Source organism: Rattus rattus, chromosome 6 (genome assembly GCF_011064425.1).
Source record: "Rattus rattus isolate New Zealand chromosome 6, Rrattus_CSIRO_v1, whole genome shotgun sequence".
Lineage (NCBI taxonomy): Eukaryota > Metazoa > Chordata > Mammalia > Rodentia > Muridae > Rattus > Rattus rattus.
The window spans coordinates 5,702,371-5,727,640 of record NC_046159.1 but is presented as its reverse complement, the minus strand read 5'-3'; the positions used below and the strand labels follow the sequence as shown (position 1 = coordinate 5,727,640).

Here is a 25,270-nt window from a genome sequence, read left to right as displayed (position 1 = left end):
CCCTAGGTTTGACCTGAAACTCATTGCAACTGTCTGGCCTCAGTCCTCTGAGTGCTAGGGTTACAGGGGTGAATGAGCACCTGGCCAATATGATGCTCTTAACTGTATAACATTTAATTTCAATGAATGATTCTTAAATCTAAACTTCAAAAGAGTAATGTAAAGTTGTCTGCTTCCTAAGTTTTATGTATTTTAAAAATCATTTATTTATTATATATAAGTACACTGTAGCTGACTTAGACACACCAGAAGAGGGCATCAGATCTCATTACAGATAGTTGTGAGCCACCATGCGATTGCTGGGTTTTTGAACTCAGGACCTAAGTTTTATGTATTTTAAAATAAATGCTAAGTAGAAATGTGGTTCAACATTTTCTAGATGATCAGGAACTGGTTGAGGTTCAAGGGAATAGCTACTAGACAGACACAGCTTTACATGGGAATCATGCTAATTGTATGCAGTAGTGCACACCTGTAATTTAGTTCTTAGGAGTTGGAGGGAAGAAGATAGCTGGATTGAGTTCAGTCCAAAATGTGGTTACAAAATGTGACCTTGTCTCAAGGCAGGTAAACAAAAAGCAAGCATAAGCACACACATATATATAATCACACATGATCCAAATTGTACACATGTACACCCTTCATAGCTATACATTCATCCACCCCAACCCCCCACATTAACATATACACCCTCATGTAGACAAACACACACACATCAACCCTTCATATACACACACCCCAACCCCCACATATATACATATACCCCAACCCCACATACACACATTAACATATACACCTCCACATAGACATGCACATACACATACACACCCCTTCATATATATGTACACACATACGTATACATTACATTCTAATTCCCCTACATACACATATTTATATACATACATAGTCCCCATACTCTATAAATCCACATACACTCATTCACACATACACACAGATGCATATATACCCATATGTACATTCACAAATATACACACACATTTACATGTACACATACCTATATACATATACATTCATGCACATATTCACACATACACATATATACAAATTTAAATATATATACACATACATATATGCATACACACATATACACATTCACATATATACATATACACATATACATATAACATACACACATACACATATTCACATACATATTACTCCTCACATATATATACATACACATATAAACACATTCACATCTATATCCTCCATATACATACATACACATCCCTTAACATACACATACACACCCTCTATATATACGCATATACACGTACATACATATATACACTCATCCTCCCACATAAATATGTACACATCTATGCACACACATATTCATATATACCCACACACACTCATTCATATATACACACACCTACTCATATACGCCCACATACACACATATATGCACACTCACATATACACTCATAAACAAACATTTACATATACACATATATATATATACACACAATAGACATATATACATATTCACATATGCATTTAAACAGACACAAACACATTCACATGTATATACATATACATATACACACACTCACACATATACATCCACATAATACACACTCAAGTATACATATACATACATATATACACAAATATACACACATACACAGGTATGGTGGTGGTGTAATCCTCTTTCTATACATGGGACTAGTAAGTGGGAAAATTTAGATACTTTCTCAGGAAATTCCAACGTTTGCAACCCTTTGTACTTCATGACTATAAATAGAGTGGATGGATGGATGTTTTCAGCCCTGGCTATTTCATGAGTATTAATGGTGTTAATGGACAGGCAGATGGGTAGATCCTCTCATTAAATATTCATGTAGATTTAGGGACATCTTGGGAATTGAAGAAAGGAGTGGTTCCCTAGAGCAAGCACCTCTCTTTGGAAGTCCTCATGGGTCCGGAATCTACTATTGGAAGATTAGGAAGTCTGTTTAGACCTTCAGTGTGCACTGCAGGAACGTTCAGGGGCTCCTTGGGTAGTGAGTGTGTGGGGCAACAGATGTGCACTGCCACGCACATCTTCTCCCTTCTTCATGGCTTTTGCTCACAGTTGAGATCTGTCTGTCTCCTGGAGAGAACGTGAAGTTGAACGCCTCAGACTTGCTGCAGTTGGTGTGCAGTTGAAAGCTGATGGCTGACCATGCTGCATCCACCGTGTGAGGACAGCGATGTCCTGTGGAGCTAGCTGGGTCTACACATGTATGAACTGGTGCTACTGTAGGCTAGGTACCACAGGTGCACTCCTGTCTCCCACCTGGAAGCCATGTTTATGGCTCCGGTACCTTGTGAAGTGTGTGTGTGTGTGTGTGTGTGTGTGTGTGTGTGTGTGTGTGTGTGTGCGTGCAGGAGGGAACGCTAGGACAGCTGTCTCTGCATTGGCTTCCTATGCTGACTGCGAGGAAACTATGTGATACACCCCAGCTTTCAGCCTAAAAACATGCCACTGGATCAGGGGTGAGCAGAGCCCAGGCAGAGTTCCCAGTGACATCCTCCCTCTGTCCTCATTAGCCCACAGGGGCTGTTTGTGCAACAGTCAGTTCTAGCAAAGACAGAGTAAGTCAGGACACTTAAGAAAGTGCTTGTGAAGGCCATGGCTACAGCCAGATGGCTCATTGCTCTATAGATTACTGGGTTTCTCTGCAGCAGGCCTCCTCATCTTGCCTCCCTCACCCAGCTGAAATAGTGAGATTTGGTCCAAGGACTGAAATGTCAGGCTCAGGCCAAAGGCCTCTGCCTCTGCCTCTAAACGCTTTGGCTCCATTCACTGTTGCACCATTCACAGAGTCTCTCAGGCTCTTGGCCTGGGTAAATAAAATCGGCTCACCACTATCAGGTGTCTGGTCCTCGGGGGGAAACGTGGCCTGTTGCTTCATTTTGTGAGAAAACCACAGGCTACCTGTCAACCTTGCATAACCCAGCTGATGAAGGATAAGACTTTAGCGTGGCTAAACGGGATCTCTGGTAGTTTGTTCAAGAATGCATCTAAAGGTTGGAGACACTCAGTGGAGAGCACCTGCTAAGCTCGCACAGGCTCTGGGTTCGAGTCCCAGAACTGGGGAAAATCATAATACGGATAACATAACATGATAATGCTCAACAGTAGTTGCCCCTTTCAGAGCCAAACCTATTACTTAGTTCTTTTAAAAATGCTAATACGATTTATGTAAAATCGAGCTTTCCTTCCTCCTCTTCTCCCTCACTTCCTCCCCTTTCCCCACCATCTTTCAATTACATCCCTTGGGTAAAAGTGCAAATGAGCACGGAGCCGTGAAGGCAGGATGCAGACGGCTTCGATGGGTAGTTGGCAGATGAACAATCTCAGGGAAGTCATGCCTGTGTGGCAAGCAGTTCCTCATGGAATTGCTCAGTGTGTCTGTGGTGTGAGGGATGTGTTCACTGCATGGACTACAGCCTCGATGACAGCATGGCAGGTTAAAGTTCTTACTTTAGAATGCTCTAGGCTGGTCCTTAGTGGAGATCATCTAGACTTTATTTTCTCCACATGAAAATGAGGTACTTTCCCACTTAAAGAGCTCTGTCTTTTCCAGGTTGAAAACATGAGGCAAACATCACTAACATTGTTCCCAATGTTGTTTCTTTCCTCTGGCAAGTGATGTGTTCTCTCTCCGTCCTTGGTTAGCTGGAATTCTGATTCCTGAACTTCAAGAGCTTAATGTCAGGCTGGTAGTTTGGGGAGACACGTAAAACTCAGAAAATTAACTAAGGAAAACAAAAGGATTCTCTCCTTAAAACAATCTTATTTTGTGGGTATGTATTATTTGGTACAGATGTGTGTGTGTGTGTGTGTGTGTGTGTGTGTGTGTGTACGTGTGCATGCACATGTATGTAGAGGTCAGAGGTCAACTCAGTTTCTCTCCACCTTGTATTCTGAGACAGGGTTTCTTACTGAACTTGAAGTTTACTGATTCAGCTAGCGTGGTTGATCAAGAAAGCTGTAGCAGTTGGTTTCCACCTCCCCAGTACTGGGGTTGCAAGTGTGCACTACCATGGTCATTTTTAAGGGGGTTGTGTCTTCATTACTGTGTGGCAACCAGTTTACTCACTGCCTCCTACCCCCCAACTCCCTGCCCTGGACTCCTTCCTTTAACAATAATCTATGTTATTAAAGCACAGCATCTTTTATACAATAGGAATCAAACCTTCCTTTAAAATAAATTTGCAAGCCATCGCATGGGGAAACAGTAATCGAGGGACTTACATTTTAGAGATGAAGATATTAAACAATTATCCCAGGGCCAGACAGGAGGCATGGCTACTCTCCCAGAGGTCCCGAGTTTGGTTCCCAGATCCTACATGGCAGCTCCCAACTGCCTGTAACTCCATATCCAAAGGATTCAATCCTCTTGTTGCTTCCTTGGGTACCTTCATGCATGTAATACATACACACATGTGCAGGCAAAACACTCACATACATGAAATCTAGAAACATTTAAAAGCCAATTACTTCCTATGTCTAGCAGTTTGGGAGCTTGCAAGGCATTGCAAAGCCCAGTTTGACATTTCCATAATTTAGAAGTTTCAGTTGCTAGGTTTTAGATTTGGGGATTTTGTTCCATTTTAAAAATATTTTGCTCTAGGATTTCAGTGAGATGAACACGAAGTTACTATTGTTTTTAATCTGGAAGACTTAATATTTGGTCTTGAAATGAACTTCAGAGATTTTAAGATGATCTCTGGACAAGGGTAGGTGCCTCTGATGGTTACTTCATAATCAATATCCCGTTCTTCATGTCCAGAAATGGGATGACCAGGATACCACTAGGATCACCTGCCAGTCGCTGAAGGTCCTCTTAACTGTAACCTCATAGTATTGTCATCACAATTTGTTTTCTCTGCCAATCCAGGGCTCCTCTAACCACACGCTTGCTTCTCACAGAGCTGACCCAAAGTTCATCAGCTCCTAATGGGCCTGGTCATGAGCCAGGATCAGAGGAAGGATTTCCCCAACATCTATGTTTGCTCTTCACTGACCCCTTATCACTGATCCCACCTTCTGGTACTTTCTGGAATCCTACATAAAGAACTGCTTGGGGATTATGACTCTGTGATGTGCCATCTCTTCAAGAACTCACAGTCACCAACTTCCCTAGCAGTGCTTGCCCCTATGTGAAGTTTAACAGTCTGCAAGCCGACAGCTCCTGTCATTGGATATAGCCACACACCAGGTAGACTTACTCACCTACAATAAACATCCTTATTGAGTAAATCAACACTTGTTAGTGTAGAAGAAAGTCTCTAAATAAGTCAGCATGTAAAGTGTCGGAATAATTCATAAGCTGTGTCTTGAATGTAGAATTTATTTGACAACTCTGAACAGATGACTTGATCAGAACTGTCAGGGTCAAGCACCTCTGGGTGAATTCAGCTACAGGAGGAAAAGTGGAGTGGGCTGGGTGCTAACAATAGAAGAATGGGTGCTAAAACAAAGATGTGTGGAAAGTCATGTGTGAGTAAAATGTATGAGTTTATACATTGAGATGAGTAGACAAAATAGAAGCGGGAAGAGTAAGTAGCTGAGGTCCTGCTGGAAGCTCAAACAGAATAAAGTTATAGAAAAGGTGGGCTGGGAGACATGGACTGGGGAGAGGTGGCTGGGGAGAGATGGGCTGGGGAGCGATGGGCTGGGGTCAGAGGGGTTGGGGAGAGATGGGCTGGGGTCAGAGGAGTTGGGGAGAGGTGGCTGGGGAGAGATGGGCTGGGGTCAGAGGGGCTGGGGAGCGATGGGCTGGGGTCAGAGGGGCTGGGGAGAGATGGGCTGGGGTCAGAGGGGCTGGGGAGAGAGGGGCTGGGGTCAGAGGGGCTGGGGAGAGATGGGCTGGGGTCACAGGGGCTGGGGAGAGATGGGCTGGGGTCAGAGGAGTTGGGAGAGATGGGCTGGGGTCAGAGGGGCTGGGGAGAGATGGGCTGGGGTCAGAGGAGTTGGGGAGAGATGGGCTGGGGTCAGAGGGGCTGGGGAGAGATGGGCTGGGGTCAGAGGAGTTGGGGAGAGATGGGCTGGGGTCAGAGGGGCTGGGGAGAGATGGGCTGGGGTCAGAGGAGTTGGGGAGAGATGGGCTGGGGTCAGAGGAGTTGGGGAGAGATGGGCTGGGGTCAGAGGGGTTGGGGAGAGATGGGCTGGGGTCAGAGGGGCTGGGGAGAGGTGGCTGGGGAGAGATGGGCTGGGGAGCGATGGGCTGGGGTCAGAGGGTTGGGGAGAGATGGGCTGGGGTCAGAGGAGTTGGGGAGAGGTGGCTGGGGAGAGATGGGCTGGGGTCAGAGGGCTGGGGATCGATGGGCTGGGGTCAGAGGGGCTGGGGATCGATGGGCTGGGGTCAGAGGGGCTGGGGAGAGATGGGCTGGGGTCAGAGGCGCTGGGGAGAGATGGGCTGGGGTCAGAGGGGCTGGGGAGAGATGGGCTGGGGTCAGAGGGGCAGAGGGGCTGGGGAGAGATGGGCTGGGGTCAGAGGAGTTGGGGAGAGATGGGCTGGGGTCAGAGGGGCTGGGGAGAGATGGGCTGGGGTCAGAGGAGTTGGGGAGAGATGGGCTGGGGAGAGGGGCTGGGGATGGGCTGGGGTCAGAGGGGTTGGGGAGAGATGGGCTGGGGTCAGAGGAGTTGGGGAGAGATGGGCTGGGGTCAGAGGGGCTGGGGAGAGATGGGCTGGGGTCAGAGGAGTTGGGGAGAGATGGGCTGGGGTCAGAGGGGCTGGGGAGAGGTGGCTGGGGGAGAGATGGGCTGGGGAGCGATGGGCTGGGGTCAGAGGGGTTGGGAGAGATGGGCTGGGGTCAGAGGAGTTGGGGAGAGGTGGCTGGGGAGAGATGGGCTGGGGTCAGAGGGCTGGGGATCGATGGGCTGGGGTCAGAGGGCTGGGGATCGATGGGCTGGGGTCAGAGGGGCTGGGGATCGATGGACTGGGGTCAGAGGGGCTGGGGATCGATGGGCTGGGGTCAGAGGGGCTGGGGAGAGATGGGCTGGGGTCAGAGGAGTTGGGGAGATGGGCTGGGGTCAGAGGGTTGAGGAGAGATGGGCTGGGGTCAGAGGGCTGGGGAGAGATGGGCTGGGGTCAGAGGAGTTGGGGAGAGGTGGCTGGGGAGAGATGGGCTGGGGTCAGAGGGGCTGGGGATCGATGGGCTGGGGTCAGAGGGGCTGGGGATCGATGGGCTGGGGTCAGAGGGGCTGGGGAGAGATGGGCTGGGGTCAGAGGAGTTGGGGAGAGATGGGCTGGGGTCAGAGGGGCTGGGGAGAGATGGGCTGGGGTCAGAGGGGCTGGGGAGAGATGGGCTGGGGTCAGAGGGGTTGAGGAGAGATGGGATGGGGTGAGATGAACTGGGGTCAGAGGGACTGGAGAGAAGTGTGATGGAGAGAGAGTGCAGTCACTGTCTTGTATGAAAACTTGGGTTTGATTTCTAGAACACAAAGGAAGAATCTGAGCACCATGGTGCATGCCTGTAATTCCTGTGCTAGGAAATTGGAGCCAGCCGGATCCTTGGGGCTTGCTGGCTGGAGCCTAGCATTCTCTCTCTCTCTCTCTCTCTCTCTCACACACACACACACACACACACGTGCGTACAACCTTCAGGAAAGACAGAAATGTCAGTGTTCGGCAGGGGAAGGTGATTCATCCTCTTAGACAAGAAGGAAAAGAGTTAAAGTGGATGGGGGCCTGGACAGAAGCTGCCACAGATCTGCCTCTGTGGAATGAAAGTCCTGCGTTGCCTGTAAAGCCAAACTTAAAGGAAAGGAGCTTGAAGATAGGTAAGTGTCTGTAATGACTGCTCCAAGTAAGATGGGAAACACCAGAAAACAGTGAAGAATTGACCGTAGCTTCAAGTTTCTCTGAGGATCAAGATACATTTGCATCCCTGTCTCCTATGAATATTTATCTGTTTGTCCAGCAATACCCAATGTTGGTATAAAGTTGGAGCAGAGAGCACAGATGGTTGGCAAGATCCAAACTCAGGGGCTATAGAGATGGCTCAGTGTGCTACTTTAGCAGAGGATCAGGAAGTTCACACCCATCTCTAACTCCAGCTCCATCCAGGGCATCTGAGACCCTCAATGGCTTCTGAGGATTCCTGCACTTATGTGTTGCGTGTGAACTCCAGCATATTCAATGCAAATTAGTAAATCATTTTTCAATGATCAAAATTCAGAGAGAAAAATATGGGAAAAGCGTAGGGTCAGCATTCAGGAATGATTCACAAATGTAGGCTCCACAGAGGAGGGGCTAAGATCAACATGAAGGCACCCATCCAGAGAAAGGTATGTTTCCCTATGTGGTTACATGTGTGTATTGGGGAATCAAACAAGCAACAGTGTTACTGACCTCGAACAGAAGGAGAAAGAAGTCTCTGGAAACAGTGTCCTTACACAAGTGAGACACTCAGATATAGAAATCTCATGTAACATCGAGTGCAGAATGGTGCTGTGGTGAGAGTTGGCCTCTTCTGCAGATTTCCAAAAATAGAAACCTTTGGTGCTCAAAATAAAATGGACAGAGACGCCAGGTTGCAGCTCTGGGGAGCTCTGTGCTTGTCCATGTGGAACTTGCTGTCAAGGATACTCTTAGGAGTGGGAAAGGAATCGAGCTAAAATTTGAACACCAAGGAATGGCCTGGGGGCACAGCTGATAGTGGACAGATTTCCTTTGGGTGAGAAAGCCTGTGTTAATGACATGGTCAAAGAAGACTCCCCCTACCCCTGACCCAAATTCTGGGATGTATATAAAAGTCCTCCAAGGAGTATAAAATACAGTTAACAATGGGGAGGATCATAAAGCATAAGACTCTGTGAAATTGTGGCTACTGTCTATGCATAGAGTCTGCGCACACACACACACAGACACACAGACACACACACACACTCACACACACACTCACACACACACACACACACACTTCACACACACACACACACACACACAGCCACACCCACCCAGCGGAGAGGCACGCACAAGAGCCAGGCCCCACTGCCCTGGCCCACAGACACACAGCAGGGCCATCACAACACACACACACAAACACACACACATACACATACTCATACACACACTCACACACACAGACACATACACACAAACACACACAGACACACAGACACAGACACACACACACACACACACACACACACACACACACACACAGCCTTCACCCATGTTCAGTCACTCCTTAGCATTCCTTTTAGGCTGTGTCCAACAGTTACCTGGCAACAGTCAGGTAGGTCTGGCTTTTTATAAACTGGGCTGTTTAGTCCCTCCATGTTGCTCTCTTACTCTCTCTGTTCCTTCTCTCTGACTCTTCTCTTCCTGACCCCTTTCTCCCTTCCCCCTTCCCCCCTCTCTCCCCTCCCCGCCTCTCTGTCCCTACTCCCTTCTCAACTCCCCTGCCCATGCCCTAAATAAACTCTATTCTATACTACACCACCATGTGGCTGGTACCTCAGGGGAAGGGATGCCTCAGCATGGGTGTGCTGAAGTACCCCTCTCACCTCACTATACCTGGCTTTACAAAACATATCCTGGCTCTCCATTTTTTTTTTTTTAACGCAACAGCAATACTGGTCCTACTCAGAGCAGCAACTTTTACATGAACAGACCACAGTGCATTTCATATACATCTTAGTCTTTTCTCACAAGAACCGTGTGAGATCAAACTGAAGAATAAAGAGATTAGTGACTAGCTGAGGACAAGGTCAGGGGCTGTGATGAATGCCAACTTGACATAATATAGAATCACTTCACTGCTCTCTGCTCTTGACTGTGGATATAATCCACTGGTTCTCTCAAGTCTACTGAAAGTCACGGAAGTCTTCTGGTTGCTATCAGTAATGAGAAAGCTCCAACCAAGTGTTCATTTGCTTCCTGATTCTCCTGTATGATGGCATTTAGGGCACACTTGGTAATTACCAACTTAAAAAAAAACAGGGTCTCTTTACATAGTCCTAGGTGTCCTGGAACCAACTATGTTAAGCAGGCTGGCTTACAACTCATGAAGATTCTCCTGCCTCTGGTCCCTAGTGCTTCCTTCCTCCCTCTCTCCCTCCCCCTCCCTCCCTCCCTTTCTCCCTTCTTTCCTTCCTTCTCTTGACCATCACATTATGGTAGCAGAAGTCTGACATCCTAAAAGTAGGGTCTTGTCACGTTCCAAGCTCTACATTTTTATTTAAGGTGTGATTATTTTCAAGATTCCTAGTCATAAAAAGTAAATCCATAGTTCACGGAGACAGGAACCTACTTTAAAGTTAAATATGAGCACGGCATCCAAATACATTTGGAGTATTTTAGTAACTGAAGTATCTTTCATACTAGGTCTTTCAAGGTATATTTTTGAGTTGGAAATCTCTTATGTGAAGTTGTGCTTCTATAATGGCTCTATATTTTTTTTTCTTTTCTTTTTTTCGGAGCTGGGGACCGAACCCAGGGCCTTTCGCTTGCTAAGCAAGCGCTCTACCACTGAGCTAAATCCCCAACCCCTTAATGGCTATATTCTAATAGTAATGTCTGCCTGGTAATTCTACTTAAAACTCCATGGGTTTCAGTTTCTCTGTGTGTAATATGGACTCTCTAGGGCCAACGGGACAGTTTTTGTGACTCATGACATATACTTGGTGAATGTTTTCTGAGCATCAGTGGTGAGCCTAGCCAGCTGTCATTGATAGCCCAACTCCTTTCTGTCTGTGAAATGCGCCACCAGGTTGATAGACTATGACCACCTTGAGCTTGAAACCACAAGCTTGTGACTTAGAACCAGCGACTAATGGTTTCAAATATGAAACAGACGGAAAATTGACAATGCTTGGTAAATTCATCTTTGTAGCAATCTTTCTGTCTTTCACAAACCAGTACCAAGAACGCAAAAAGAAACCAGGACATGCTTCCTACTCTGGTGATGTTACGCATGGCTGCAGATGTGGGCCCTGAGCAAGCAGCAGCAGCCAATAGAAAATGCAGATTACTGCTTTTTATCGCAGGAAAAGCACACTTGTAATCTTTTCTGCTATGTTCCTATCAACTGTTAGGGCTCAGTTTGTGCCTGGTTATACTTTCATCACAATAATCATACTTGGTGGATAGGCAGCTAAAACATGCCTACTCAACAGCCACCATTTATACCCCTCTCCAATCCCTGGCTGAGCCTAGAGTCCTTTTCACCCTCTTCTCAATTCTCCCCTTTGGGGTTTCTTCTCAAGACCACTTATATATTACTGTCTCCTTTCCCTTTCCTGATGGATGGCTGGGGAGTCTGCCAAGCAGCTTTGAACAGTTCATGGCCACTGTGGTACCAGCAACACACCACAAAGGATGTGGGAACAGGGCTCATTGATGCCCAGGGCTGGGAAGGGACAGAGATAGAGGGAAAAGAAGAGGAAGAAGCAGCTGGCTTCAATCCAGGGATTCGGGTGTCAATGTCCCTTTGGAGGAAAACCCAAGACCTCCTATATGGAGGCATTAGAAACCAGAAAATAGCTGTGGGTGTTGAACAAACACAACTACTCTTAATGGACTAAGAGTCCCATCAAGGCTTTGCCTGTCTAAATCACAGTATAGGGAAGAAGGTGGTGACATGGGCAATTGCTGATTGTACTTCCTGAATTAGGTGGGACATACTTCAAATAAGTGGACTGTCTCTAATGATGACGAAAATACTCCAGTGGCATTGTATCAGGAGTCCACACCAGTCCACAACTGTTCCACACCAGTTCACACCTGTTTATTCCAGTTCATACCTGTTCATTCCAGTCCACACCTGTTCATTCCAGTCCACACCAGTCCACATCTGTTCATGCCAGTCCATACCTGTTCTATATCAGTCCACATTAGTCTACACCTGTTCACTCATATCTCCTGATGCACTGGCCCCTCGTTGGTAGGGGAAGACTTCTAAGAACTCTGCCATACAAACTTTCAATAGATAGTTGAACATTCATTTTATTTAGTCTCCAGAAATCTAGAGGGCTGACTTCAGACAACAGAGTTCCCTTTGTCTCCTCACTGGGCAGCTCCTAACTGATCACCCTCTGTAATTCCAGAACTTTTGTGACTTCCCCACAGGCTTTTAAGTTTTTTCTTCCTCTTTCTCTTTCCCTACCACTATAGGAGACAATTACTTATAGATACAGAGGGTTTGTTTGCCTATCATTAAAGACAGACACAAAGGAGGAAGTTGGGGAATACAAACTGTTAGTCTGTAAGGTTTGGAGAAAAAGAGAGCAGGGAAGAGTAAATGTGAGGACAAATTCAGCAAAAACCTGTGCTGGGTAAAGGAGAGTCATCCCAATGGAGTTTCTGGTAAAGGAGAAGTCCTCCCAATGGAATTTCTAATACTGTATTTCAAGTCAGCTTCCACCATGTCCTTTTGTCGGCTTGTAAACAGCCTCCTGTATCCCAGGCTGGGCTCTAACTCTGCATGTAGCCAGTGATGACTTTGAACTCCTGGTCCTGCCTCTATCTCAGCCACTACTAGTTGTAACACTAGGGATCCAAACCAGGACTTCATGAATGCTAGTCAAGATGATGAAGAGGAAGTAAGGATCTAAAGCATCCCATGTCCTTACATTGATGACTAACCTCGTTCAAAATTAGAAGATGCTAAAGCTTGAAAGCAGGTGCTACAATTAGTTCACCATGAATGTAAAGCTAAATAATTTGTGTGACTTGTGATAAACATTCAGTGAATTTTACTAAAGAACAAATATCTGAATGGGTGGAGTGCTACTGTGGTCTGTGGTCACAAGATTTGAGTTGCGGTCTACACACAGTAAATAGACAGTTTTTGTTTTCCTAGTTTCTTTTTTTTAATAAGGGAATTGAATCAAATATAAGAATGGACCTCAGATGATATACAGTTTCAGGTATGAATATTCTTCTATACAATAAGCTTTGTGCAATGAGTGCTATGTATTGTAGGCAGGAGGTCATGGTACAGGGTAATAAGGGTCCAGGGAAGTTCAATTTGAAAGAAAAAGTTTCATCCTAAGAAAAACCAAGACCTAAATTTATCCAAAGCACAATCCTGTGATCTTAAAAATGCCCAATAGCACTTGTATAGCCACTGCCTCTAATAGGGCTGGAACAAAATAGCAGAAAAGAAAGCAAGAAGTGGCATAATTCCACTAAGGAGAGAGTTTGACAAGCATGAGTTGCTGGTAAAACAACAGCAGCAGCAACAACAGTAACAACAGCAGCCACAGCAGCAATAACAGTAACAACAGCAGTAATAACAACAGCAACAGCAACAACAGCAAAACAACAGCAACAACAGCAGCAATGACAGTAACAACAGCAACAGCATCATCATCATCATCATCAACAACAACAGCAAGAACAACAGCAACAGCAGTAGTAATAACAACAGCAACAACAGCATCAATAACAGTAGCAATGACAGCAACAACAAAAACAGCAAAACAGCAGCAGCAATAACAACAGCAACAACAAAAACAGCAAAACAGCAGCAGCAATAACAACAGCAACAACAGCATCAATAACAGTAGCAATGACAGCAACAACAGCAAAGCAACAACAGCATTAACAACAGCAACAACAGCAGCAACAACAGCATCAATAACAGCAGCAATGACAGCAACAACAGCAGCAATGACAGCAGCAATGACAGCAACAACAGCAACAACAACAGCAACAACAACAGCAATAACAACAGCAACAGCAGTAGTAATAACAACAGCAGCAGCAGCAACAGCAATAGCAACAACAACAGCAACAATAGTAACAGCAGAAATATCAACAGCAACAACAGCAACAGTAACAACAGCATCAATAACAACAGCAGCAACAACAGCAATAGCAACAACAGCAACAGCAGCAGCAGCAACAATAGTAACAGCAGAAATATCAACAGCAACAACAGCGACAGTAACAACAGCAGCAATAACAACAGCAACAACAACAGCAACAGCAGCAGCAGCAAAGCAATAGCAACCATAGCAACAGCAACAACAACAGCAATAGCAACAACAGCAACAGCAGTAACAGAAACAGCAACAACAGCAGCAGCAACAGCAACAACAGCAACATCACAATGGCAGCAAAAGCAGCAGCAACAACAAAGGTGCCCATTTCTGTTGAGGGAAATTAATACATTCAAGCCACCAGGTTTTCTTGACTGTATTGTCATGGGTTGATGGCTTTTACTTTCCCTCAAGCACATAAATAGTTTTAAGTACATTGAAGCCAGACACATAATTTAACGATCTTCCTCGTTTCCAAGCATCCTGACCTCAATACACCTGGGCTTGTGCTGACTTTTGTGGAGTGTGCCCTCTCATGAACCATGTATCATTAAAGAAGATGACCTAGAATTCAGGACATTTCTACAATGGCTTTGTCTGGTCCTTTGGCTCTCAAGAGTATTTGCTTTGCCACCTGCGGTTGTCCTGTTTTTCTCCAGTGAAGTTACTGGCCTAACTGAAGTTACTGAGGATAAGTAGATATTTTTTGCTTTCTCACAACAAATCCCCAGGAATTCCTTGCCAGCTCTTCCCATCTTCAGGACTTTGCTGTACGATATTAGAGACCATCTCTGGAGAAGTCAGGGAAGTTAAAATGTCATAAAAACAGAACAGTGTCCTTCATGAGAGACAGGACCACATTTATCTGTGAGAATAAGGACAGATGTTTAGAATATAGTTAGGGATTGTTCTGGTTTAGTAAAGTGGCGGCGGTGGATTCTCCTCCCAGATACAGGACTTCAGTAGTTCTGAGTAGTTGGCTAGGTTTCCAGTACCAAGCATGAGTACCCTCTTGAAAAGCAGATCTTAAAATAAATTAAAGAGATATCAGTTTCCACTAATGTATTATGTATATTAATGTATATTGCAGGGTGTCTTTTTGCACCGTGAAATCTAGTCCTCGGGAAAGAGGCTTCCAGTCAGGTCCAGCTCACTGAGATTGTGTCTCCTAGAAATGTCAGAAGCTCATACCTATAAACTCTCACCAACATGACTTGACTCTCTAAACATGAACTAAGCACTGAGGTCACCCGTAGATATGTTAATAGTGGAGGATCGTGAGAACTCAAAATAACTACAGGCAACTAAGGCTTGCTGAGAATGGGAGAATACCCTAAGGAAGTTCATACTAACTGGTTAACCAAAACCAAATGCTCACCCCTGAAAAGATATATAAAAGTAATATTATATAGACTGAGCAGATTGGATTCATGCATTTAGGACAGAGAGAGAGAGAGAGAGAGAGAGAGAGAGAGAGAGAGAGAGAGAGAGAACAAGAATATGCAACAACAATTAATGAAAACAGGCGATAATTTTGAGAAAGAATAAAAAAATGGCATATGGGAGGGTTTGGAGGGAGGAAAGGGAAGAAATTATATAATCTCAAAATTATATTTATTTAACCAATGTATATAATATACAATTATATGATATGTATATAAAATATAATCTCAAAAATGAAAAAGTTGAAAGAATAATATAATAAAACTTATTTCTGAAAAAAAACCCAAAAAACTAAAACATTAAGTCCAAAAGCCATAAGGGACCCATTGTATGGCTTGAAAATAGTTTTTCTCTACTAAGAGGTTAAGGGTAAAAGATCTAGTAGGACCTTCCGTAAACCATGACTGAAACTGTACTGCTGTGACTCTCCATGCCTGACAGTTATGGCAAGACTAGTTTGTTCATTACTTACTCAGTTACCTTGTTGGCTGCACAAAGAACTATGTTACCTTTTTTTGCTCTGGTTCAGGTGCAGAATTATAACTGCCCTGTTAGGGAGCGGATGTCCTAAGCAGACATTGGTGCCCCTCCCTTTGGCTATCAGACTATAGGAACAATGGTCTCCAAGAAATTGGAATTTCCCTAGGAATCTCATGCTGGGTGAAGGAAAGGCTGAAGTCTGGTTCCAGCCAGAAGAGGAACTTGACTCCCAAGAACAGACTTCCCAGGGTTCCTATAACTTGTCAGACCATCACCTTATGGGAGAGACTGGAGCTGGGACAATGAGGATGGGTGGGGCCCATCTTTGTTGCGGCCCTCTTAGCTACACTTCCTATCTTCCGTTTTAAACCTAAACTTCAAGCCAGGGACTTGGAGGCACTTCTTAACCTCTCTTATTTCTCTTCCTAGCTCAGCCACATTGAACACATTTTATTTCTCTATTTTTCACTACTGTCTCTTTTGTGGGCATATTGAAGATGGGTGGCCAAGCCTCTCTTGTTAGAACACAAGGACCTGTGCTCTGATCCTCTCAACTCTAGGAACAAAGTGAAGTGGGACAAGTATGGGGGGAAAGACTGCATCTGAAACCGACTTCCGGTTTAAAACCCCGTCTCTCTTCTTTGGTAGAGTGTAGTAATGGGTGCAGAATGACAGCCTGGTTTCCAGGTGAATGCGTCCTACAAAGCCTGCTGGCTAGGCAGACTTTGTGGTAGCCACCGGCTGTCTAAGCACTAAGCTTGAGAACTTTACTTTCTGATCTTACATGCTATTATGTGACCTTGGCCCTCCAAGTTCCTTGCCCAAGTTATGTTGGCTACTTTGTAATCCTTCCACCCGCTCCACCAGAAACATTTTTCTGTCATCCCCAAATTAGTACTCTTAACACGGAAAAATGTAACTAAGAAGAGACTTTACCCATTGCTGGAATGAAAGTCTAGAAAGGGTACTCCTGGGAAATCTATGCTCAAAGGAAGGACTTCAGCAACATTGTCAGTATTGGCTTCCTCCATCACCTGAGGTTGTAACTATATTTATCCAATGTTATCCCATCCCCTCAGTGGGGCAGGGAGTGATATCTAACCTGGGGCCTCACACAAGCTAGGCAAGTGTTCTACCATTGAGCTGAGTGGCATCCCTAGCCTGTATCACATTCGTCATGGGTGGATTTAAGTGTTTGAGTAGCTTAAAAGCTGTCTCCTCAGGTTGATGGGTTCTTCACAAGGCACACGGCCATTAATTACACTGGTCATCCATAGAGAATGGCTGGCTGAGGAGCCAAATTAGGAAGTCAATTTACCTACCTGGCTTTCTACCTCTTGATGCACAAAACAAATGGATACAAAGTGGCTGGCATTAAACTCACCTGGCCAGCCAGTGTAGGAGCTGAGGGGCTGGAAGTGAATCTCTTAGGCTTTGGCAGTCATATTTACTAGCTGTAACTCTAGAGAAGCCATTGAGGTTAGGGTGAGATAGTTTCTCCTAAAACCTTATAGACACCAACAGCTAAACGTCATGTAATTTAGCTATGTCACAGAACAGTGCTCTTGATTATTTTTAATTTCCAAAAAATGTAAGAACCATTTCCAGTTTGAAAGATATACAAAGCCAGAAGCCAAATTTGTCCCCCAGGCCATCATTGGCTAGTACTTGGGACTGAGTTTCGAGCAGAAGAAAGCAGAGGATCTGATTCTGCACAGACCTCTGAAGAACTCTCACCCCTGCAAGGTTCTGCCGCCACAGACTGCACATCTACCTGCATCCACCATCAGTACAACAAGGAAAGGATGTATAAGGCTCGAAAACCACTGTTGCCTAAATGCCCACACCATGTCAATCTGGTAGATTTTAAGTCTGAGGTGATGGCCCGGAAGATGAAAATATGAATAAGAGAAACGAAGGCTCTGCCTGAGAACTTTCCTCCACTCCTAAAACCCTCACCTACCATTACCAACTCACTGAACCTCAGCAAGGCCTGGCAGAGCCTCATCAGGAAAAGCTGATTCTGAAAACAAACAAGAAGAAGACAGTTTCCTTCCAACCAGGCTGCAGGTCCTGCTCATGCATGTGGAAGCATTTTCCTTTCCATTTCACCGAGCAGATCCAGCGCCTCTGCTTTGCGGAAAGAAGACACCTTGAAGAGGGGAGAGCAGCTAACAGTTAACAGAGAGCGCTGGATGTTAAAGGCTAAGTCTGCTAATATAGGACAGTGCTTCCCACAGGGTTTCCAACACAGTGATTTATCAAATGCTGACTCTGTTAGATGTTCCACCAGAGACGTTTGAAGGTCATAGGTTTAGGAAATGTCACAGGAGACATGTTTCATCTTTGATGATTCTCAGTCTTCATTAGTATTTTGTGGGCTCTGAGGATTCCTGTAGTAAAACTGCTTAACTGGGTTAAGTTAAGCATTTTTCAGAGTTATATGATCATCAAAGCTTTTTCTTTTGTCCCTTCCCTTCACTTAACTGCTAATATTCCAAGAAACTACTGTCCCACAAATGACTGTCTGGGGTGCATGGCCCCTGAGAGTAAGGAGGAGAAGAGATTTGAGAGAGGGAGTGAGCTGCATTTTAGAGCAAACCCTTTGATGAGGCTCAGTCCTGTCTTCCCTAGTTTTTGCCATTTTAGGAAATTATACCACATCCCATCTAAGCTCAAACGAAAAAAATAGAAGCTATATCTGTCATGGTGATAACCTTTAAAAAAGATAAAAATGCAAGTGTGGATTTAAAAATAATTTAGACAGCAGAGGAGCCTGAAATATAAACTTTTCCTCTTTCCTTTCTTATCCCCTATCGACTCAGCCAGAATCCCTTCAGTACTGCTTTTCTTTTCTTTTCTTATCATGGGTTCTGTAAGTGAAGGGGCAGCAGACCCATTGCTGTGGATTTAAGCAATCAGCAGTGCTGGAGAGAAGGTTCAGTCGAGGTGCAAGGACTGGTCTTGCAGAGTTTGGGCCTCAGCGCCCATACAGGGCAACTCAACCACCGGTAATCCCAGCTCTACAGCATCTCACACTCTGGCTTCCACTGACACTACACCACTATCTATACCTCACACTCTCACACACAGTTAAAGACAAAATGCACAAACAAAAATCTTTAAAAACTCAGCACTCTCTGCAGAAGCGAATATCCCAAGCTTCTTCCAGCCGTCTCCCTCCCTATTGAGTCCATTAACCCTGGGCCCCATCAGACTTGTAAATAGTACTCAAGGCTCAGCAAGTCCTTGCTATGTCTGCCTTTTTCTCACAGCACTTCTGCCCTGAATTCTCTGTGATTCTAATCCTTCGTTCCTCCAGTCCCCTCTTCTTATTGGCTTTGTGGAGATTTACTTATTTAAAATATAGATCAGCAGAGCCTCTGGCTGAAAAGCCTTCAATGGTCTCCACTAAAGCGGACCCAAAGCTTAAGGAAGCTCTGTGGAAGAAAGGAAAGAGTCCCACATCAGAGAGAAGGGAGGCGTTTCCTCAACTCCTCCTTAGTGGGCACAAGAGTTACAGAGGATGACTTGGTAAGGGATGAGCAGGGCCACGTCCACAATTATCCGATTAAAGTGAGCTTTATTTAGCACAGGCCAGGAAGATGAACATTGGAGAGGTCCATGCCTGGGATTCCCAGAAAATGGCCTTGATTTTAGATCAGTTGGGTGCTCAGAAAGGCAGACACCGCAAGGCTATTGTATTTCCTGCCTTCGTCCAGTCAGGGGTAAGCATGTACTCTGACATACATGCTGCCTGTGCATCTGCATGTGATCAAACACATCCTGAACAGTTGAGGCAACCAACTTTGTTTATTGATGTACAAGCACATGACTTGCTATCTCACAAGCATCACAGGCCCTCAGTATTACAGGAAGTTATCTGTCCTTGGGCAAGTGACAGGGTAACATTAATCTTTACAGGGAACTCGCTCGAATAGTAAGTTCTAGAACGGGCTGCCAATTTGCTGTCAGGGGATAATGAGAACCCAGTGTGAAATGATGACGTGAAGCCTCTCACCAAGATCACAGTGACGGCTCCGAGGTTAGCTTGTCATGTTTCCTGCTGTTCATAAACATCTAGAAAGTTACTTGAGATTCTAGATGTGGGGCCCAGCTCAATTCTTGAGTCTGAGTTTTGCAAAGCTGGTCCCATGAGGACTGAATGTGTGAAATGTATCTAGATGCTAGATGTTTGCATATCAGAAAGCTGTGGCCCTTCTGAAAGTGTGCTTCACATTCCATATATTTTACCAGATACTCAGGTGGGCACCACCAGAGTGCATGCTCACCACTAGTAAATGTTTGCACAGAGCCCCAGCATCAGAGTACACTGGCAGGAGCAAGCAGTCTGGTGGTCTCTGGGATGGTCGTCCTCTTGCAATGTTACTTGCCAAACCTTTTGGGCCTGGGGATGTAGCTCGGCTAAGAGCAAGCTTGCCTAGTCCACAGAAGTCGTGAGTTCACACTCAGCACTGCATAAACTGGGCATGGTGATGCATGCCGTTAATGTCAGCACTCCAGAAGTAGGAGCAAGAAAGCTATGCATATTCAAGGTCATTCTCAGCTACATAGCAAGTTCAAGGCCAGCCTGGTCTACATGAGACCCTATCAAAAATGAATGAATGAATGAATTGAAACACGAATTCTTATGGCAGACCAAATGCTGGCAGAAGGAAGTATAACATGGATCATCAAGAGAATAGAAGGAAATTGACGTGGTCAGGGTATCTGTATTCTTTTTATTTTTAAAAACTACTTCATTTTGTTTATTTAAATTCTTTTATGTGTGTGAGTATGTTGCTTGCATGCATGTATGTATACTGGCAATAATACAGGGCAGAGGAGGGCATATCCCAGAACTGGAGTTTTGTGGATGTCACCACATAAGTGCTAGGAACTGAAAACGCAGGTCCTGTGCCACAGCAGTGTGGTGGTTTGAGTAAGAATGGCTCTCAGAGACTCATATTTGAATGCTTAGGGAGTGGGATTGGGAGGTATGGCCTTGGAGGAAGTATATTCCTGAGGGTGAGCTTTGGGTTTCAAATGCTCAAGCCAGTCTCGGTCTCACTCTCTTCCTACTGCCAGCTTTTGAACTCCTGGTTCCTTCTCCAGCACTGTGTCTACCTGCACACTGCCATTTTCCTGCCATGACCATAATGGATGAAACCTCTGAACCTATTAAGCCAGCCCCAATTAAATGTTTTCCTTTATAGGAGATGCTGTGGTCATGTGTCTCTTCATAGCAACAGTAACCCTAAGACAAACGTCAAATGCTCCTAACCCTGGAACCATCTCTGCAGTCTCCAGGATGTCTATAGTCTTGATAAACCAAAGTGATACACGCAGACAAGCTATTGACTCCTCAGCCCCTCTAAAGCAGTCCCTCTTCAGAAACTGAGTCACCTTTTGATTCCTTGGGGGAGTTTACTGACACTTATTGCCCCCCTCCATACTGCCCACCCCTACGGTGTTGATGCTGACCAGCACACCATGGACTACTTCTTTCTGACAATTGCAACTTAATATTACCATTTGGAGTGTGTATGTGTATGTGTGTGTCCCTTAAGATAGGAGTGGAAGATGCCCTTAGAATAAGGGAAATTAAGAGTAAGGCAAAGACACAGGTCTTCAGAAACACTATGAATGAAATCACTGTCCTTGAAATTTGGCCAGGAGAACCCTCTTGGTTCTTTCTAGGCACCTCCAAAGCCCAAGATGTGAAGTTTGCTGAAATGAGTATCTTTGCCGTTTGTAAGCTGCCTTAAATTTTATTTAATTTCTTTGCCCTATTTTACAACTTAGAGTAACTATGGCCCCGAGTCAAATCTCCAGATCGCATAAATGGAGATGCAGAGAGACAAACTGTGGAGCTACTGGCCGAGTCTTACCGTTTCCATGTGCAATGTCAAACTCTGGGTATGGCCTCAAACAAGCAGAAACGCACAACCCTATTGAATTTCCTGCTCACTTGGTTCCTTGCTCACAAACAGTGGAGCGCTTGGCGTGATTCAAAGGGTAGCCAGAGTCTTGCAGATGAAGAGATAATAATCACAATAGCTAAACCGTGGGGGTAAGTAATGTATGGAAGAAAAAAAAATTGTTCACAATCTTACCCCAAAAGGAGACAGGAAGGAGACCGGGGTCAGGAGCCTGGCACGGGGAAGGCATTCTTAGGTTGGGCATATACTGTATTGACTGCAGTTGCTTGTGGGTAATGTCACCGGCTGGGGGTGTGTGAACAGCCTTCCTTAACCCACTTGTCCGAGCTGGAGGCCCTGCCACCTGCCACCTTGTTCTCTCCATGGTGCCCAAGTCACTGGGTGAAGTCAGAAACTTCTGACCAGGGACAGACCTATTTGGTCACCGAAGCCCATTTCAGCCTGGGGGCTGTGACCCTGAAGAATCTCCGTGTGAGGGTCTGGATGCTCACAGCCTGGGGTGGGCCAGGGGTAAGGGAGGACATGAAAAGGGACCATGGCGCGTGTGGCCTGGAAATATATGCTGTCTTTAGGAGTAGTCACTGGACCAGGAAGGTTGGGTGGGACCAGTCAGACGCCGCTGTCCCTTAGTCCCCAGTCACTACTGAGAGGTCCTCACGTTCACCTTGCTCAGCCCTTCCCGGTGGTTTTCCAACGGCTGTGCATCTCACCTGGCAGACTCCGAGATACCTAGAGCCTACAGTACCCTGGAGGACTGTGAGTGGCCACCGCTTCTCTTTTGGGCGCCCGCCAGTCTTGCAACCACAGTCCGCAGGTCCCCCAGCCCAACCTCCTGCCCTCCCCGACCGCTCTTCGTTGTGGTACCTGGTGCTTCAGTGCGGGTGACTTGCGGGCTGGTGATCTCGGCCCTCCCGGAGATGAAGGAGGCTCTTGAGCTAGCTGTTCAGAACCGCGCCTCTGCTCTCCCGGCTCCCAAACGTGACTCTATATATCCGGCTCAGAGACTGGGTGTGGGGCGGGAGGAGCACACCCTCCCGCCGACCTTCCTGGTCGCTGCTGGGCGCCCGGCGGAGGCCTCTGCCGGGGGAGGGAGAAGTGCGGGGGAGGGGGGTTCCGGGCGCACAGGCCCCAAGGATGGCATCCCCTGGGCTTCGGATGGGTTTCCCCTTGGTATGTGCATTGCTGGGTGAGGGGAAAGTTAGCTGGGATGGCGCCCTGTCTGGAAAAGCAAAGAAAGGAGGGGTGTAGGAGGTGGGGGAGTCTGATTTGATTCATTGCACGAGCGATCACTTCCTATCTCACTGGCAAAATGCACTCCAGATCCTATTTATCCAGCTCTTCCGCACCACACACCAGGTGAATGGAGGCTGCCGAGGAGCCCTGCAGGGATCGGCCAGCTCAAGAGCTTTTAAACAGCCAAGCGGTGGCAGGTGTGTGTGTGTGTGTGTGTGTGTGTGTGTGTGAGTGTGTGTGTGTGTGTGTGTGTGTGTGTGTGTGTGTGGGCGGGTGGGGGGGGGGTGGGGTGGGGTGGGGAGACAGGCAAGAGGGAGGTTTGGGGTTCGGAGAGCAGAAACCTGATTCTTGCTATTTGGTGGGCAGGAAGCATGGATGGTAGGCTGTGGGAGAAACAGGCACAGGCAGTCTCTGGGACTTCCCCCAGAAAATGCTTTCTTTCTTCTCTCGGTAGCTTTAACAATTTTATTTTATTTATATCCAGTTATTGATAAATTTTAGACAGACACCCCGAAGCTGCTCAGGAAGTCAGAGTGATGGACAGGCAAGAGAGCAGAATTTCCTCCTCAACGAGAAAGAGAGGAAAAATGACCAACGCCCACCCCAGTTCTCTGCACAATGTGCAAAGTAGTCTTCGGAATTTACAGTCAGTTAAGGAAAATAGGAAGGAATATAGTCCCCAAATTACTCTAATCCTCATTATGACAGGTGGCACGCACTTAAAGACGCCAACTTTGAATCATGAAAAGTTGAAATTAATGAAACAAGCAACTCCATCCATTAAAAAAGTTCACACTTCTCTTGAATTCAATGCTTCTGGACTCCATTTAATTACAAATGTTAAGGGAAGTGTAGCCCAGAGATAGTGGCAGTTTTGCATAGGTAGCTGTGTAAAAGCAAGAGAAATGAACTGGACCAGACAAACATGCAGTTAAGCACACGCACGAACACACACACACACACACACACACACACACAGAGGCACTCATGCATGCACGTACACATCCCTCACTTAAGAAAATATTGGAATGTGTCTTCAGACCCAAATTCTGTGAGTGTACTTGAAATGATCCAGGAAAACGATGTGGATCACAAAGTGTGGAAATCTGTCACTTGCAACGAAGCTCTTCCGTATGCTGGGCCAGGAGGGTGGCAAGTTCAAGGACTCCCTGGGCTACCTGGAGAGTTCAAGGGCAGCCTGGTTAAAAATGTGAAGATCCCATCTTAAAAATTAAGAAAAGAGCTGAGAATGTTTTGGAAGATGAGGCCCTTGCCGACCACAATGAGGCCCCAGACTCAACCCTGAGTGTTGTAAAATACATACAAAATGCAAAAATCCCCAGTCACATAGCTAAAACACAGGGTCACAATTTCTTTTGGAAAGAAATTTAGCAACACACTTCCTTTTTTATTTTATTTTTTTGAGACCCTTTGATAAAAGATTCCTATTTATTAGGACACATCCAAAAGAATGCACAAAATGAGAAATATATGGAGAGTTAATTGCTAGTTACGGTTGTTTGTAAAGTAGGAAGTTAAGAGGCTCACTTTCTGAGGAGTACCCCATAGGTGAATACAACATTATTAATTTAAATATCATCATGTGAACGCCATTCATGTATACGGTGGGTTAGTCTGCAAGAACCACTTCTGCAATGTATGGAAGCTGGGAGGCTAACGACAGAGAAAGCATCCTTTTGTCACTTTGTAGGCTCCAAGGCTAAGGTCAGATGTCTGCAGGGCTGACTCCTCATTGGGTATGAAGGAGAGATTTCTTGAGTACTTCTGGTAGTCTCCTGGCAATCTCTGGTAGTATTGGGGTGCATAAATATAAAGCCATGTGTTAGGATTCTCTGGAACAGAGCAGAGAGGAAGAGAGAGAGAGAGAGAGAGAGAGAGAGAGAGAGAGAGAGAGAGAGAGACAGAGAGAGACAGAGAGAGACAGAGAGACAGACAGAGAGACAGGGAGAGAGGGGAGAGAGAGAGAGACAGACAGACAGAGAGGGAGGGAGAGAGAGAGAGAGAGAGAGAGAGAGAGAGAGAGAGAGAGAGAGAGAGAGAGAGAGAGGAGGCATTCAAATAGAGACACAGACACAGTGTATTAGAGCAGCTTACAGGCTATGGTCTGGCTAGGCTAATAATGGCTGTCTCCTGATGGAAGGGTTAAAGTCTGGTTCAGCCCATGAAGCTGGATGTCTCAGCAGTGTCAATCTGGTTCTAGAATCCCAAGGATTCCTGGGGTGCTGCTGTTTTTAAGTCTATGTTGTAATCCTGAAGAAGTAGGTGAAGGAACACCAGTGAAGGAATGCCCCAGCCTCAGGATAGATGAGCTCGCCAGCAAGAGGGCAAGCAGGAAAAGGCAAAAATGCTTTCTTCTTTT

General features: G+C 45.7%; 1 protein-coding gene across 1 annotated transcript in view; it reads right to left on the bottom strand.

Moving 5' to 3' along the window:
- Far2 (fatty acyl-CoA reductase 2) overlaps window positions 1–23,065 on the bottom strand; it is a 107,148-nt gene extending 84,083 nt beyond the window's left edge. The window contains exon 1 of the mRNA XM_032905427.1: window positions 22,522–23,065. The gene's annotated coding sequence lies outside the window, so the exon portion shown is untranslated. The remainder of the gene's footprint in view (window positions 1–22,521) is intronic.
- Between the last annotated feature and the right edge of the window lie 2,205 nt (window positions 23,066–25,270).